Raw genomic sequence first — 6539 nt, forward strand, 5'->3', positions numbered from 1 at the left:
CCGGCTCCACCCTGCGCTCAAAGGCTCGCCCCACTCCGCACGCCTCCAACTTCTCCCCCTGACACGGATCCAAATCTCTCTGCCACGGATTCACTTCCTCTTCTCTCCTTTCTAAACCAAAACGATCTTCACCCTCTTCTTTCTCCCCGCGTGAGCAGCCGCCGATCTCACACAACTCACATCGCTGTGTGTGATAGCCGCAACCCACTGATGACCCACAAGTATAGGGGGTGTATCGTAGTACATTTGATAAATAAGAGTGTCGAACCCAACGAGGAGCAGAAGGTGTTGACAAGCAGTTTCGATGAAGGATTCACTGTAAATGCTCACATACAAGTTTTCAGGGGGTTTTGATATAGCAGATAAATAAAATACAAGTAAGTAAAATGAAAGAATAATAATTGCAGCAAGTGGCCCAATCCTTTTTAGCACAAAGGACAAGCCGGTTTGTTTACTTATGATGACCAAACGTTCTTGAGGACACACGGGAATGTAGTCTAGTGCTTTCGCTTCATATAGTTGATTAATCTTCATTGTTTTGATAAGTGTTGTGTGGGTGAACCTATGCTAATGCACCGCCCTTCCTAGGACTAATACATACTTGTGATTAAACCCCTTGCAAGCATCCACAAATACAAGAAAGTAATTAAGATAAATCTAACCACAGCCTTAAACTCTGAGATCCTGCTATCCCTCATGCATCGATATACCAACGGGGTTCAGAGTTCTTGTCACTCCGGCAACCCCACAATTAGCAAACGAATACAAGATGCATTCCCCTAGGCCCATAAAGGTGAAGTATCATGTAGTCGACGTTCACATGACACCACTAGAAGAATAACACCACAACTTAAATATCAAACCATTAAATATTACTCAACATAGTTCACTACTAACATTTAGACTTCACCCATGTCCTCAAGAACTAAACGAACTACTCACAAGACATCATATGGAACATGATCAGAGGTGATATGATGATGGATAACAATCTCAACATAAACCTTAATTCAACGGTTTCACTCAATAGCATCAATAACAAGGAGTAATCAACACCGGGAGAGTTTCCCCTATGAAATAATCAAGATTCAACCCAAGATGTTACAGCGGAGACGAGGTGCAGCGGTGGAGATGACGGTGTCGGTGGTGGAGATGATGATGATGATCCCAATGAAGTCCAGCTCGATGACGGTGACGATGGCGACGATTTCCCCTCCGGGAGGGAATTTCCCCGGCAGATTTCTGCCTGCCGGAGAGCTGTTTTCTCTCTCTGGTGTTTTCCGCCCCGAGGAGGCGGCTCTGTCTCTCCTCGATGTTCTGTCGCACCTTAGGGTTTCTGGGAGATGAAGTACGCGAAAGAGCGATGGCCGAGGAGGTCGTGGGCCCCCTCCCCACATGGAGGCGCGCCAGCCCTGGTGGCCGCGCCGGCCTATGGGGAGGGCCCATGGCGGCCCTCCTCGGCCTCCCCTTTTGGATGGCTCCGTCATCTGGAAAAATAGGAGCTTCGGTATATTTTCCGTCAATTGTTGATCTTCAGAAATATTGTATCCTGACGGTGCTTTTTCCAGCAGAATCCTGACTCCGGTGAGTAATTCTCCAATAATCATGAAACATGCAAAATAGGTGAAATAACATAAGTATCATCTCTAAATATGAAATATATCAATGAATAACACTAAATTATGATATAAAATTGTGATGCAAAATGGACGTATCAACTCCCCCAAGCTTAGACTTCGCTTGTCTCCAAGCGAAACTGAACTCAGTAAACAAGACCACATGTTTATGGAGTGAAGAGTCGATAAATAAAATACGGACAAGAAGCATCACATTTTTTAATTCACATAAGACATTCTAGTAAACAACTTCCTCATATAACTCAACTTGAAACAAGTAAAGGGAAATCACAAATAAAGGTGCATAGGAAATCATAATTGGTGATGGCAAACTTCGTTCTTGGTCAAAGAACAATTAACAGATTGTACTTATCTTTCGAGCAGAGCCTTTATATTAGAGCTTATGTAGCAGATCTTACATGCTCAATCATAACAATCTCCTCATAATCATTGATAACCTTCAAAGTCATATTCATTCAGATAAAATTTGTACTAAAGAAGGAAGGATAAAAGACATGATTAAATAGATCACAATATAAATGGTTGGATCACAACAACTCAATTGCTTGCTTGAGATAGAGGGAAATAGGTTTACTGACTCAACATAAAGTAAAAGATAGGCCCTTCGCAGAGGGAAGCAGGGATTAAATCATGTGCTAGAGCTTTTCAAGTTTTGAAATCATATAGAGAGCGTAAAAGTAAAGTTTTAAGAGGTGTTTGTTGTTGTCAACGAATGGTAGTGGGCACTCTAACCTCCTCATCAAACATACTTTCAAAGAGCGGCTCCCATGAAGGACGTTATCTCTACCGGCAAGGTAGATCATCCCTCTTCTCTTTTGTTTACACATGTACTTTAGTTTTATTTATGGATGACACTCCTCCCAACCTTTGCTTACACAAGCCATGGCTAACCGAATCCTCGGGTGCCTTCCAACATTTCACATACCATGGAGGAGTGTCTATTGCAAAATTAAGTTGCTTACTGATGAATCAAGGCAAAACATGTGAAGAGAATTATTAATGAAAGTTAATTAATTGGGGCTGGGAACCCGTTGCCAGCTCTTTTGCAAAATTATTGGATAAGCGGATGTGCCACTAGTCCATTGGTGAAAGTCTGCCCAACAAGATTGAAAGATAAAACACCACATACTTCCTCATGAGCTATAAAACATTGACACAAATAAGAGATAATAACTTTTGAATTGTTTAAAGGTAGCACATGAAGTATTTACTTGGAATGGCGCAAAATACCACATAATAGGTAGTTATGGTGGACACAAATGGCATGGGTTTGGTTTAAGGTTTTGGATGCACGAGAAGCATTCCCTCTCAGTACAGGTCTTTGGCTAGCAAGGTTGGTTAGCAAGCGTAAGATTTGAGGGAAACAAACAAATATACATGTGATAGAAACAATCATGCATCTTCCTTGTAAGCACTAACAATTTTAACTTCAGAATACTAAGCTCATTAGCTAACAAGAAAGATAATGAAATAATATATCTACATGTATTTCCTCTTTTCTACTTAAGCCTCAAAGTATTGTTGCTGTTGACCAATGCAAAGTTTGCCAAAACCAAATAGATTTACTTGATGCTCCCAAAGTGATACCAATACTAACAACAAGATCAATCATATAACAGAAATTGCAAACTAAAATAAGGTGTGCAAAAAGTAAATGATAAAACTTCTTATTAATATTTCATAACGATAACTCACACCAAGGGATACATAGATAACCAACTAAGAGAGAGATACTTCCACACTGCAAACCATCTTATATGATAACTTCCCTACTCATGATATGACACTACTTAATAGTAAAAAGGTAAAAGATAGTGATGATGTGATACCGCGGCACTCCCCCAAGCTTGGAACAAACCAAGGGGGTGCCAATACCAATGATGAATTACTCCTTCGGTGGTGGTGGTGAATTCTTGATAAGCTTCTTAACAAGCTCCTTTAGCTCATCAATCTCGTAGGTGAGGTTGCGGATCAGCTCCGAGTTGTGCTCGACGCGGTTAAGAAGTATGTCAGACGGTGAGTCCCAACTCTTAGAGTTGTTTCCCCACTCCTCAGCTTCAGGTTTCATCCTTCCTACATTGTTAGAACGATCCATATCCCAGCTACTAGGCAATGCTGCCCTAGGAATCCTTTCAACTTGACTCTTATGAATTAGAGTGTGGAAGGTGTTATTGATGCCTGGAGGAGATGTCCTTTGAGCTAGGAAGCGACGTGGAACTTTTCCTCCGGTGCTAATTCATGCGCTCCTCTTGAGGTTGAACGGATTTGCCACCACCCCGATGCTTGCGACGGTGGCGCGCGGGTATACACGCGGGTCTTCCTCCACTTCTCCTTCATCTTCACTCTCGACTTCTTCTTTCAACACAGGGTCTTGAATATCTTCCTCCAAAGGCTCCTTGCCCTTGTTGTTGGAGACCATGGTGGCTCTAGATCTGAAAACAATATCTGGCAGAAAACAGCTCGAAACAAAACACGACGAGAAGACGATATACGGACCTCGGGGGATCCGGGGGATTATATAACAAAAAATTTCACGACAAAAGGAAAGTACCAAATCGAACTCGAGTGGGAGAGGGACTCCGAGGAGCCGCCCCCATATGGCAGCGCGGCCAGGGTGGGGCCCGCGCCACCACGTGGGGACGCACCCTCGTGCGTCTCCTCCGCTCCGATTCGATCTCGTAATTTTTCATATTTTCTAAAAATAGCAAAAATATTGTTCGGAAAGTTAAACGCGGACTTTTTACTACCAAAACTGTTACCTATTCGAAGTCGAACTCTGCAGAACTATCAATTTGATCTTTGACGAAAGTTTCCGGAGTCACCACTCGAATAACATCAACATCTTCATTATAGGAATCTCTAGAAATATAATGCTTGAGTCTTTGTCCATTCACCACTTGTGTGGCATCACCTTTCGGCGAAGCAATTTTTATTTCCCCTGAACGATACACCTCCACAATGACATATGGTCCTTCCCATTTTGAGAGTAATTTCCCTGCAAAAAATCTGAGACGACACCGATACAATAGGACTTTATCTCCAACATTAAATTCTCTTTTAATAATTCTTATATCATGTCATTTCTTAACTTTCTCCTTAAAAAGTTTAGCATTTTCATAAGCTTCACTTCTCCACTCATCTAGAGAACTCAATTGTAGCAACCTTTTCTTACCGGCAAGTTTAAAGTCTTTATTAAGTTCTCTTACAGCCCAATAAGCTTTGTGCTCTAATTCTAAAGGTAAATGACAAGCTTTTCCATAAACCATTTTATAACGAGACATACCCATAGGATTTTTATAAGAAGTTCTATAAGCCCACAACGCTTCCTTCAACTTACTAGCCCAATTTTTCCTAGATTTATTAACAGTCTTTTGCAAGATAGATTTAATTTCTCTATTGGATAATTCTACTTGCCCACTAGTTTGGGGATGATAAGCTGAAGCAATTCTATGATTAATACCATATTTAGCAAGAGTTTTCCTAAAACCACCATGAATAAAATGAGAACCTCCATCAGTCATAAGATATCTAGGTACTCCAAACCTAGGAAAAATAACATCTAAAAGCATTCTTAAAGAGGTCTCACCATCAGCACTTTTTGTGGGTATGGCTTCCACCCATTTAGTAACATAATCAACAGCAACAAGTATATGAGTGTTACCTTCTGAAGAAGGGAAAGGACCCATGAAGTCAAATCCCCAACAATCAAATGGTTCAATAACAAGAGTATAATTCATAGGCATTTCATTGCGTCTAGAGATATTACCGACTCTTTGACATTCATCACAAGATAAAATAAACTTCCTTGCATCTTTAAAGAGAGTTGGCCAATAAAAACCTGACTGTAGAACCTTTTGTGCGGTTCTATCTCCGGCGTGATGCCCTCCATAAACACTACCATGACACTTACTCAATATCTCTTGTTGTTCAAATTCGGGGACACATCTTCGCATAACACCATCCACTCCTTCTTTATATAAGTGTGGGTCATCCCAAAAATAATGCCTCAAGTCATAAAAGAATTTCCTCCTTTGTTGAGCTGAAAAGGTTGGAGGCAAGTACTTGGAAACAATGAAGTTAGGATAATCAGCATACCAAGGACTATCTCGCGAGCTGACCTTTATTACCACCAATTGTTCATTTGGAAAACTATCATTAACAGGAACAGGATCATAAGCAATATTTTCCAATCTAGACAAATTATCAGCAACAGGATTATCAGCACCTTTCCTATCTACAATATGTAAATCAAATTCTTGCAAAAGAAGCACCCATCTAATAAGCCTTGGCTTAGCATCTTTCTTTTCCATAAGGTACCTAATTGCAGCATGATCAGTATGAATTGTGACTTTTGAATCAACAATATAAGGTCTAAACTTGTCACAAGCAAAAACTATAGCTAATAATTCTATTTCAGTTGTAGCATAATTTCTTTGAGCAGCATCAAGAGTTTTGCTAGCATAATGAATAACATTCAATTTTTTATCTACTCGCTGTCCAAGAACAGCACCAACAACAAAATCACTAGCATAACACATAATTTCAAAAGGTAAATTCCAATCAGGAGGTTCAACTACAGGAGCGGTTGTTAAGGCTTTCTTTAGAGTTTCAAAAGCTTCCTTACAATCATCATCAAAAACAAAAGGTACATTGATGACCCACAAGTATAGGGGGTGTATCGTAGTACTTTCGATAAATAAGAGTGTCGAACGCAACGAGGAGCAGAAGGTGTTGGCAAGCAGTTTCGATGAAGGATTCACTGTAAATGCTCACAGACAAGTATTCAGGGGGTTTTGATGTAACAGATGAATAAAGTACAAGTAAGTAAAATGCGAGAGAAATAATTGCAGCGAGTGGCCCAATCCTTTTTAGCTCAAAGGACAAGCCGGTTTGTTTACTTAT

The sequence above is a fragment of the Lolium rigidum genome, chromosome 1 (assembly GCF_022539505.1).
Source record: "Lolium rigidum isolate FL_2022 chromosome 1, APGP_CSIRO_Lrig_0.1, whole genome shotgun sequence".
NCBI lineage: Eukaryota > Viridiplantae > Streptophyta > Magnoliopsida > Poales > Poaceae > Lolium > Lolium rigidum.